Below are 13,284 nucleotides of genomic sequence, written 5' to 3' on the forward strand. Positions count from 1 at the left end.
AATAGTTGTTTTAATCTCCCTTCCAACGTCGCCTTAAATCTGTCCTCCCTACACAACTGAAACTACTTTACTAGCCTAGTTACTTGTTAGTGTACTACAAGCGTACTAGCTTCCAGAACATTTGAAAGAAAACAGAAAGCATCAACAAGTCTTCCATCAAGTTTATCCACAAGCATTCGTGTCACAAGTTGAGAAGCGCTGGTCCAGTGCCAAAACGTCACAGCACCACAAGTTGAGAAGCGCTGGTCTAGTGGCAAAACGTCACAGCACCACAAGTTGAGAAGCGCTGGTTTAGTGCCAAACGTCACAGTACCAATAAAAAAAAAAGAGTCCCACAGGTTGAGAAGCGCTGGTTTATGGACAAAAAAAAACAAAAAAACATATGACAGTAAACAGATTCTTTGACCACGGTATGTTCAAGTCTCAAACTTCAGACGAGTCCTAAAAGTGAAACTGCACCCAGACTGTATCCGTCCATGTCCGTGTCTCTCTCTCGGCTTTTATCTAATCGGATGTACGTCATCAGACCTCGACATACAGCGCCAGGCATTTCTAACTCTTCAAAGTTTTTTTACGAAGAAACTTGAAAAAAAAAAGTGTCTTCCTGGACTGAATGTTTGGATGGTGCAATAGTTAGTACATGATATTCATTAGACACGATTGTTTCTTGAATGTATTTCTACTTTGTTTTTAGCAACGGAAGAAACAATTGTAACAGCTTTTGATATTCATTCTTTATGTATTTGTCATTGTAAGCGTATGTAGGCGTGTTTGTAGACAAAAAATAGTAAAGACTTAGATTCTAAAACATTACATTAATCTTCTTTCTTTCTGTCCTTGATGTCTGTCCTTCAAAAGGTCTGCAAAACCGGTGTCTGCTGTTTCACCAACTAGTTTTGTTATATTTCTAAACACTTGCAAGTCTGTTTAATAAGTAGTCCAATGGTTAGGCATGTAAGTTCCTATTGTGATAGGCTCTATTTCTAAGTTTAGGTTTATGTACTCCAAGCGTCCATTGACATCAGGCTCAGTATGTTGTGTAATTAAACATTTGATTTAAATGTTATGAACTAAATGCTGGATTTACGTATGCGGAGCGCCGGGGCAGGATTTTTGTGGAGGTCCCGACAATTTTTCGGAAGTTTTAATAAAGTTCCACTTCTATCCCAAATCATGCTATAGTTTAGAAGAAAGAAAGAATTCTTGTACATTTAATCTCATATCCCTTGTAAAGTAATATTTAGTATGCATATTTTATTCTCAAAAAGTTTATATTAAGTTTGTGGAAGATAAGGCTTTTGGTAGACTTATAGTTGTCAACCCGGAGATGTATTGACTTATTCCAAGCATGCTACAAGCGTACACTTTTAAATCACGACATTTTTGACAGCCTTAAAAATGCGAAAAAAAAAATGAATTAAAAAAAAAATGATTTAAAGTTTCTGACCCGTTGAAGTTCGGATTTTTTTTTTTCTCTTTTGTTGAGGCCCCTTTCCTGTGGAGATTCCGGGGTAGTAGCCCCGCTTGTCCTCCCTTAACTCCGGCCCTGTATACACTTACTTTGAAGCGGTCACATTACAGCTATTATATCAAACTTCCTCTCGCAATTTAAGAAATTAATTTTTTATTTTCTTACAAAGTTTGACTATAATTTTCCTCTTTATGCTATCAAACAAAGACTCATAAAGTAAAAAGTAAAGCACCTTGTTCAGACCTTGGATTTATGGGGAGGATGATATAAAGGTCATTTGTTTCTATTTGACTACCAACCTATTAGTGCGGGTTGGACAATGTGGCGTCCTAAAATTCCTGAAATCCAAAATATCACTTTTATCATGATTCGAGCCCGAGACCCCACTGTTCGAAAGCCAAGGGCTTTACCACTCAGCCACCAGGACCCCTCAAGACCTCAAGACTCTCATATTTTTTTCTAATAAGGAATAGAAGAACATCGTTAAGAAACGCCAAAATTTTGCAAAAGAATTTGATGGATTCCGCTAACATGTTTTTGCCATATTGTCAAAGTTTGTATTTTTCATACTACAAAGATATATCAGTGAAATAATGCAATGATATTTGACATCCTGAAATTGTAAAAAAAAATTGGATAAAATCCCAGGCGTAAATGCCGCGTAAATGAGCCGAATCCTGGACTTTGTGCGTCGAGCTAATTGTCGTTTAGAATTGAGAATTTAATAGAATTATGAATTCTAGATCTAGGCCTGTGTACATCCTAGCTTTCAACTGCTCGTCTACGACTAGTTTGTACGGATGTACTAAAAGATTGTGAGTCAAATACACTATTTAAAGACAATGCTATATTGATCTGTTTCATGTAGTGTTAAGCTTTTAACAAACTCTAAAAGAGAGATTTAACAGTTTTTTAAATGTTCCATTAGTCCTAAACTAGTCATGAACTAACGTAGGGAGACCGTCTCCCTATCTCATTGTCACTGCAGACACTGGGCGCTATTAGCTAGCCCTCACTGCAGTCACTGGGCGCTATTAGCTAGCCCTCACTGCAGTCACTGGGCGCTATTAGCTAGCCCTCACTGCAGTCACTGGGCGCTATTAGCTAGCCATCACTGCAGACACTGGGCGCTATTAGCTAGCCATCACTGCAGACACTGGGCGCTATTAGCTAGCCCTCACTGCAGACACTGGGCGCTATTAGCTAGCCCTCACTGCAGACACTGGGCGCTATTAGCTAGCCCTCACTGCAGACACTGGGCGCTATTAGCTAGCCCTCACTGCAGACACTGGGCGCTATTAGCTAGCCCTCACTGCAGACACTGGGCGCTATTAGCTAGCCCTCACTGCAGACACTGGGCGCTATTAGCTAGCCCTCACTGCAGACACTGGGCGCTATTAGCTAGCCCTCACTGCAGACACTGGGCGCTATTAGCTAGCCATCACTGCAGACACTGGGCGCTATTAGCTAAGCCGTGCCTGTTCAACACCTGCAAGCGATCGCGAGGTGAGTTCTCCAGAGGTGCTCACCACATGGGGGCCCAGCACGTGCTCATTTGAGATCCTCGTGTCTTCTCGGTGATTCTCGTGGGACATTGGATTTTTTGACACTTTCCTCGACAGCCCTCCCCTCCCCCTTCGCCCCACGGTGCTGCCACATTTCACCCTGTTCACTTTTTTTGTTTTTACGGTTAGTTTCCCACGTTAGCTGGAGTTACCACCCTTGATTGATCGTATGAGCTGCCTTCTTCCCTATCTGAAAGTTCCAAATGACTTATCAAGTCTTAAGTTAACATATGTCAATGCAAGCTAGGTATGAGAAGGACCCTTATTTCATTTTAATTAATAGTGTTTTAAATCAACATCATTTTAAAGGCATTCAGCGTTCAACTTAGCGTTTCTCAACCCGGGGTACGCGTAACACTACAGGGTACTTAATGGACTGAACAAAAAAAGTTACGAGGTTGAAATTTGTATACATTGGACACAAGAGATACTAGACAAGAAGTTTTGCTAGTGGATATTGTTGATTGGTGATATAATAGATTGATCATATAATGTTTGTTTGGGTTCTGTGCAACTAGATTTATAGGGTTTCTGTACAACTAGATCTATAGGATTTCTGTGCAACTAGATCTATAGGATTTATGTACAAGTAGATCTATAAGATTTCTGTACAAGTAGATCTATAAGATTTCTGTACAAGTAGATCTATAAGATTTCTGTACAAGTAGATCTATAAGATTTCTGTACAAGTAGATCTATAAGATTTCTGTACAAGTAGATCTATAAGATTTCTGTACAAGTAGATCTATAAGATTTCTGTACAAGTAGATCTATAAGATTTCTGTACAAGTAGATCTATAAGATTTCTGTACAACTTGATGTATAAGATTTCTGTGCAATTAGATCTATAGGATTTATGTACACCTAGATGTATAGTATTTATGTACAAGTAGATGTATAGGATTTATGTACAAGTAGATGTATAGGATTTATGTACAAGTAGATGTATAGGATTTATGTACAAGTAGATGTATAGGATTTATGTACAAGTAGATGTATAGGATTTATGTACAAGTAGATGTATAGGATTTATGTACAAGTAGATGTATAAGATTTATGTACAAGTAGATCTATAGGATTTATGTACAAGTAGATGTATAGGATTTATGTACAAGTAGATGTATAGGATTTATGTACAAGTAGATGTATAGGATTTATGTACAAGTAGATGTATAGGATTTATGTACAAGTAGATGTATAGGATTTATGTACAAGTAGATGTATAGGATTTATGTACAAGTAGATGTATAGGATTTATGTACAACTAGATGTATAGGATTTATGTACAAGTAGATGTATAGGATTTATGTACAAGTAGATGTATAGGATTTATGTACAAGTAGATCTATAGGATTTATGTACAAGTAGATCTATAGGATTTATGTACAAGTAGATGTATAGGATTTATGTACAAGTAGATGTATAGGATTTATGTACAAGTAGATCTATAGGATTTATGTACAACTAGATCTATAGGATTTATGTACAAGTAGATGTATAGGATTTATGTACAACTAGATGTATAGGATTTATGTACAAGTAGATGTATAGGATTTATGTACAAGTAGATGTATAGGATTTATGTACAACTAGATGTATAGGATTTATGTACAAGTAGATGTATAGGATTTATGTACAAGTAGATGTATAGGATTTATGTACAACTAGACGTATAGGATTTATGTACAAGTAGATGTATAGGATTTATGTACAAGTAGATGTATAGGATTTATGTACAACTAGACGTATAGGATTTATGTACAAGTAGATCTATAGGATTTATGTACAAGTAGATGTATAGGATTTATGTACAAGTAGATGTATAGGATTTATGTATAACTAGACGTATAGGATTTATGTACAAGTAGATGTATAGGATTTATGTACAAGTAGATTTATAGGATTTATGTACAAGTAGATGTATAGGATTTATGTACAACTAGACGTATAGGATTTATGTACAACTAGACGTATAGGATTTATGTACAACTAGACGTATAGGATTTATGTACAAGTAGATGTATAGGATTTATGTACAACTAGATCTATAGGATTTATGTACAAGTAGATGTATAGGATTTATGTACAAGTAGATGTATAGGATTTATGTACAACTAGATCTATAGGATTTATGTACAAGTAGATGTATAGGATTTATGTACAAGTAGATCTATAGGATTTATGTACAACTAGATCTATAGGATTTATGTACAAGTAGATGTATAGGATTTATGTACAAGTAGATGTATAGGATTTATGTACAAGTAGATGTATAGGATTTATGTACAAGTAGATGTATAGGATTTATGTACAAGTAGATGTATAGGATTTATGTACAAGTAGATCTATAGGATTTATGTACAAGTAGATCTATAGGATTTATGTACAAGTAGATGTATAGGATTTATGTACAAGTAGATGTATAGGATTTATGTACAAGTAGATCTATAGGATTTATGTACAACTAGATCTATAGGATTTATGTACAAGTAGATGTATAGGATTTATGTACAAGTAGATGTATAGGATTTATGTACAAGTAGATGTATAGGATTTATGTACAAGTAGATGTATAGGATTTATGTACAACTAGATCTATAGGATTTATGTACAACTAGATGTATAGGATTTATGTACAAGTAGATGTATAGGATTTATGTACAAGTAGATCTATAGGATTTATGTACAACTAGACGTATAGGATTTATGTACAAGTAGATCTATAGGATTTATGTACAAGTAGATCTATAGGATTTATGTACAAGTAGATCTATAGGATTTATGTACAACTAGATGTATAGGATTTATGTACAAGTAGATGTATAGGATTTATGTACAAGTAGATCTATAGGATTTATGTACAACTAGATCTATAGGATTTATGTACAAGTAGATGTATAGGATTTATGTACAAGTAGATCTATAGGATTTATGTACAACTAGATCTATAGGATTTATGTACAAGTAGATGTATAGGATTTATGTACAAGTAGATCTATAGGATTTATGTACAACTAGATCTATAGGATTTATGTACAAGTAGATCTATAGGATTTATGTACAAGTAGATGTATAGGATTTATGTACAACTAGACGTATAGGATTTATGTACAAGTAGATCTATAGGATTTATGTACAAGTAGATCTATAGGATTTATGTACAAGTAGATCTATAGGATTTATGTACAACTAGATCTATAGGATTTATGTACAAGTAGATGTATAGGATTTATGTACAAGTAGATGTATAGGATTTATGTACAAGTAGATCTATAGGATTTATGTACAACTAGATCTATAGGATTTATGTACAAGTAGATGTATAGGATTTATGTACAAGTAGATGTATAGGATTTATGTACAAGTAGATGTATAGGATTTATGTACAAGTAGATGTATAGGATTTATGTACAACTAGATCTATAGGATTTATGTACAACTAGATCTATAGGATTTATGTACAAGTAGATGTATAGGATTTATGTACAAGTAGATCTATAGGATTTATGTACAACTAGACGTATAGGATTTATGTACAAGTAGATCTATAGGATTTATGTACAACTAGACGTATAGGATTTATGTACAAGTAGATCTATAGGATTTATGTACAACTAGACGTATAGGATTTATGTACAAGTAGATCTATAGGATTTATGTACAACTAGATCTATAGGATTTATGTACAACTAGACGTATAGGATTTATGTACAAGTAGATCTATAGGATTTATGTACAACTAGATGTATAGGATTTATGTACAAGTAGATGTATAGGATTTATGTACAAGTAGATCTATAGGATTTATGTACAAGTAGATGTATAGGATTTATGTACAAGTAGATGTATAGGATTTATGTACAAGTAGATCTATAGGATTTATGTACAACTAGATCTATAGGATTTATGTACAACTAGATCTATAGGATTTATGTACAACTAGATCTATAGGATTTATGTACAAGTAGATGTATAGGATTTATGTACAAGTAGATGTATATGGTTGCCGAGGCTAGAGTCTGAAGTTGAGATTGAAAGAAGAATTAAAAATACACTAGAAGTGTACAGGTCATAGAGGTCATAGAGTACTGGGTAAAAGAAGCCATGAAAAGAAAATAACAAATTGTCAAGTTGACACTTCAGTAGGGAAAAAGAATCATCCTTTCCAACAACTCGTGACATAAGAAATACGTATTTTCGTTTGACTTCATTCTGACTGACTGTAAATTACAACATTAGATGGTCCAATCGTAAGTCAGAAGAAGTCCAAAATAAATTCTATTTTGTAATTAAAGACATATAGAGAGAGAGGATGAATTGCAAGTGAGATGGGCCAGGGATAAAAACATTTAGAGACAAGATCAACTTTACCAAAGACTAATAAAGAAAAGAGTACATCTCTCTCTCACTCTCTCTCTCTTTCTTTCCATCTCTCTCTTTCTCTCTCTCTCTCTCTCTCTCTCAAACATCTTTGTATTTCAAAGTTTGTCTCTAATAGAGCATACATTTTAAAAGCCTAGCCATGACCGCGCCTTCAAATGAACGCTGTGTTTAGATAAATGTTTGCTTTCCCATGCAAGGCACAGAACTCTTCCCCTAACTTCCTTTCACGCTAATCTCTGCCCCTTTCCTTTTTTAAGTCCAACTCCACCCAGCAATGACGTCAAATTTCTGACATCACAGCGTGAGATTGAAGTCGCTTCATCAATTTCTTACATTCTGGAACAACCAACTTTCCCTTCCACAGTCACCCCATCTCATTAAAGAGCAAGTATTTTTTTTTCTTAAATCTGTTTGAGAACTAAGAATGGCGAGGTGAGGGAGTAATCGAAGGTGGTAATTTGGTAGAGGGGTAACGGAGTAATTCTATGTATAAGGATATGGTCAAAGAAATATAATTAAATCCAGTCTCTTTAATTTAAAAGCAAAATAAACTTTTTATCTTTTACTTTCTAATCATCTCTTGAGGTTCAAGTACCCACCTATTTTGATGGTTTTAAATCATGAAACTGTCAATGCGCTAACTTGATAATTTTTACTTCGTTTGACATACATGCAATAGTGTCACATAACTTCAGCCTAATGTCTTCCCAGAATGCAAATATAACCCAAAATAATTATGTTCGCATATTAGTCTAAGTTCTAGCTAGCAGCCATTGTTGGTTCAATAGTTGCTGCTCTTTTATAAATGTTGTTTTCAATGATTTTATATCAATGGTATTTCCGCTGCTCAATCGTTAGTTTCGCTGATCTTATTTCAATAGTTAGTTTCACTGATCTTATTTCAATAGTATTTTCACTGATCTTATTTCAATAGTTAGTTTCACTGATCTTATTTCAATAGTATTTTCACTGATCTTATTTCAATAGTATTTTCACTGATCTTATTTCAATAGTATTTTCACTGATCTTATTTCAATAGTTATTTTCGCTGATCTTATTTCAATAGTTATTTTCACTGATCTTATTTCAATAGTTATTTTCGCTGATCTTATTTCAATAGTATTTTCACTGATCTTATTTCAATAGTATTTTCACTGATCTTATTTCAATAGTTATTTTCGCTGATCTTATTTCAATAGTATTTTCACTGATCTTATTTCAATAGTATTTTCACTGATCTTATTTCAATAGTATTTTCACTGATCTTATTTCAATAGTATTTTCACTGATCTTATTTCAATAGTATTTTCACTGATCTTATTTCAATAGTATTTTCACTGATCTTATTTCAATAGTTATTTTCGCTGATCTTATTTCAATAGTTTTTTCCGCTGATTAATTGTATTTTCGCTGATTAATTGTATTTCCGCTGATTAATGGTATTTCCTCTGATTAATGGTATTTCCGCCGATTAATGGTATTTCCTCTGATTAATGGTATTTCCTCTGATTAATGGTATTTCCGCTGATTAATGGTATTTCCGCTGATTAATGGTATTTCCGCTGCTCAATCGTTAGTTTCGCTGATCTTATTTCAATAGTATTTTCACTGATCTTATTTCAATAGTATTTTCACTGATCTTATTTCAATAGTTATTTTCGCTGATCTTATTTCAATAGTTATTTTCACTGATCTTATTTCAATAGTTATTTTCGCTGATCTTATTTCAATAGTATTTTCACTGATCTTATTTCAATAGTATTTTCACTGATCTTATTTCAATAGTTATTTTCGCTGATCTTATTTCAATAGTATTTTCACTGATCTTATTTCAATAGTATTTTCACTGATCTTATTTCAATAGTATTTTCACTGATCTTATTTCAATAGTATTTTCACTGATCTTATTTCAATAGTATTTTCACTGATCTTATTTCAATAGTATTTTCACTGATCTTATTTCAATAGTTATTTTCGCTGATCTTATTTCAATAGTTTTTTCCGCTGATTAATTGTATTTTCGCTGATTAATTGTATTTCCGCTGATTAATGGTATTTCCTCTGATTAATGGTATTTCCGCCGATTAATGGTATTTCCTCTGATTAATGGTATTTCCTCTGATTAATGGTATTTCCGCTGATTAATGGTATTTCCGCTGATTAATGGTATTTCCGCTGATCAATGGTATTTTCGCTGATTAATGATATTTTCTCCACTGCTCTTACCTCCTAGCGACGTCATGCGCTCACGCTGTACGTACCTTCTCACCATCCAGCATGTACAGCTCACGTTTAAATTACTCATGACGCGTCAGTACTCATGTAAGTGTCACACCAGATTAAGAAATCGTTCCTCCTTGTCCCTCCTCCCAACACCTCCTTAATCCCACCTCCCTCTCCCTCACTCTCTCGCTCGCCCTCTGAGACAACCTCCGGTGTTGCACTAAAGAAACCCGATTCCCAACTCCATTTTATATTTCAAATATATATATATATATATATATGTTGGAGGTTGGGGGGGGGGGGGGAAATCAACAGATTTTGACAAGAACTCCAACTGTGCCATTGGGTAGGTTGAAGATACTGCACACAATTTTCAGTTTGTTTCTTGAGTTCTGAATATTCAGTGGATTTTATGAAAAGCTAGGACTCGAACACTTTCTGTTGCTCTCAGACAACGGAGAAAATCTTGAAGTATTTAATTTTTAGTTCATTCTTAAAAACAAAACTGTATAGAAAGTTTAAAAAAATTGAACGCAACAAAATTCGAAATTTTTATTGATAAAAGAAGAAAAAAAAAGTAAAACTCTCCTTTCAGTCCGTGCAATCTATAGGGCAGATGATGTTAAAGTCATCTGTTTCTTTTGGGCTAGGGTTAACAAGGGCGTCATGTAGCCAGCACAACGACCAACCGCCTTTATTTTCCTCAACTTAAGTCGGGTACCCATTAGAGTTGGGAGGACTCAGGGTCGCCCTAAAAAATCCCGAAATTCAAAGCCCAGTTTAAACCAAGACTCGTACCCATGACCAAAGGGTTAGGAAGCCAAGCGCTTAATCACTCAGCCACCGTAACATTTATTTCTACCTTAACCTTCTTAATAAGGTTACCAATAATTATTATGGAAAGATATATTAAGTTACACAAGCCATATATATTTCCTATATAGCGAGGTGAGCAAAAGGTATTATATACATGAAGAAATTTTACAAAAATTGGAATCGCTTAAAAAAAAATAAAAATAAACAAGGATACAAAGACAGTTTGTGTAAAACACAAACTCAAAATCGGCCCCCGAAGTTGTCCACCTATGACTCTTCATTAGGACTTGATCACGGGACTTCCAGTTCCAAGTGCTTTACCCCTCAGCCACATCATCTCCATATATTCATTTAGCGTACACTTATATTTTTTAAAATAATAATTATTAACCTTATCCATGCATTCAAAATTAATATCATGTTACAATGTAATAAAGAGAAACTAAAAAAGATTTATTCTTCTAACAAAATTAGATAAATTGGCAACACGAAAAAAACATTCTTGACCTATTTTAAGCTACAATTGTGTACAGATGACAAGACTTTCCCCTCGCAAATAAAAATTAATATCTCCATTGTCATTTGTCATACAAACTAGACATTCATCTAGCTAGATCTAGACCTAGTTTTAGATCTAAATCTAGATTCAAGATCGAAGTCTAAGCCTAGATCTAGAAATAGATCTCTGTCTCTAAGTCTAGATCTAGAGTTAGATCTAAGTCTATATCTAAGTCTAGATCTAGATCTAGAATCTTTATATAGAATCTACTATATCTAGACTAGAACTCGTATTATAAATATAGATCTGGCCTCTATATATTGTAATTTAGATTGTTGTCAAGTGTAGAGCCTAATGAGGATGTGTGAAAACTGCGCGGTATAAAGTAATTTTTTATTTTTTTTTTGTTAAACTAGCAATGGAAACGAAGTTCGTATTAAACTTCTTTTTAAAAACAACATTTTCATCAGTATTCTATTCCATGAGTTAGTTAATAAATGGAAAATCTTTTTTTTTTGATACTTTTTCAATCGCGACCTTAGATTAGCTTAAATGCATTTTTTTTTGTACCAATGCGTGAATCTATGAATGAAGTTTGATTTATTAATGAAGAAGCTTGTGCACTTTTTAATTAGACTTACTTCCCCTAAAATTATTATTGAAAAGTGGTGTAATTTTTTGAAAAATCTGTTGGCATATATAATTTTAAAAATGAGATGGTTCACTTTCGGAAAAGAAAAAAGTAGCCTTTGCATCAGAACTTTAAGTGATCTAAAATATCATGATGTCCGAATTTCATTTTCTCTTCTACTTTCTGAGATCTAAACGGGACGGACGGACAGACGGACGGACAGACAGGCCACACAAAACTAATAGCGAATAATTGAAAAGAGTATCACTAAGTTATATCAGAGATTTACAATGTTCATGCTATGAATTTGTTTATTAGTACGTTTCCTTAAAACATTAATGAGAAAATGAATAAAATAAATACATTTGAATCTCGTTACCATGGGAAGATAACTCAACCAGACTTGTTCTTTCCCCCTTTTTTTTTAACTTGGCCACACATTAAAAAAACACTTTTAAAAATACTTCTTTTAATTGCTGAGGTCCCTAATTTATCAGTGTCCCGTTTTAGCTTCTCTGGATGACAAGTGGTGTGATAAGGTCAAAAGATAAGTGGATGATAACTTTCTCTGAACGTGTGCTTAGCCGCAGACGACCACTTGCCAGATTTCTTACAATTAATTTTCTACGTTCTCTTTTTTCGGCATTTCTTTCTTTTTAGGACTTGAAATTAAAACGTTTTAGCCTGAACTGACTTTTTAAAAAGTTTTCCATATTAAACCCGTAAACAAACAAGCAAAAAAGTATAATTACCATGAGTAATTAAAAATATTTTCAACTAAATTCAAATCCATACAAAGACGTTTTCATTTTTTTAAACAAAGGTTGGTATGTTTTATACATTTAGTGCACATTGTCGTTAGCTTCCTAAATATAAAGACAGTTAATAAGAAATAAGAAAAGCTACCACAGCATTGGCAAAACTCTCCAAGCGCGTCTGGGAAAATGGTAAATTGACCACAGCGACCAAAATCCTAGTCTACAACGCCTGTGTTGTGAGCACTCTCCTTTATGGCAGTGAAAGCTGGTCAACATACATGTACCAAGAGCACAGATTGAATAGTTTCCACTTGCGCTGCCTGAGACGCATAATGGGCTTCTCTTGGAGGGACCATGTCTCCAATCAGGAAGTTTTAAGATTGGCCAATATGAACAGCATGTATGCTCTCCTGACACAAAGATTACGCTGGCTCGGACATGTCACCCGCATGCCAGATGGTAGAATCCCGAAAAATATCTTATATGCTAAGCTTGTGGAAGGAGTCAGACCCAAGGGCCGCCCAAGACTAACATATAGAGATGTCTGCAAGCGAGACATGAGAGCCACAGGCATCAGCGAAAGTATGTGGGAAAACATAGCCAAAGACCGGAGTGCATGGAGACAGACTGTGCGTGCTGGGACAACCCTTGCTGAGAACAAAAGAATTGAAGCGGCTTTAATCAAGAGGGATAAAAAGAAAGCTGCCCTGTCTGCTAGCCCTAAATCAGAGGCATACACATGTACGAATTGTGGCAAAGTCTGCCGTTCTAGAATTGGCTTGATTAGCCACACCAGATTCTGCCCCGTCTCAAGATTAAGCCAAAACCAGTGACTCATTTAGGCGCATCCATTGCCTTTCGAGACAAAAGGAGCCATATTATTATAAATAAGAAATGTATAATCTGGCCGACAAGATAATTTTCATTGGCTCATTTTT

General features: G+C 34.4%; 1 protein-coding gene across 2 annotated transcripts in view; it reads right to left on the reverse strand.

Annotated features, from left to right (window-relative positions):
• The window catches only part of LOC106053296 (forkhead box protein F2-like), a 68,301-nt gene that overhangs the window by 36,831 nt on the left and 18,186 nt on the right, over nt 1-13,284 (reverse strand). The window lies entirely within an intron of this gene.

This window comes from Biomphalaria glabrata, chromosome 7 (genome assembly GCF_947242115.1).
Source record: "Biomphalaria glabrata chromosome 7, xgBioGlab47.1, whole genome shotgun sequence".
Lineage (NCBI taxonomy): Eukaryota > Metazoa > Mollusca > Gastropoda > Planorbidae > Biomphalaria > Biomphalaria glabrata.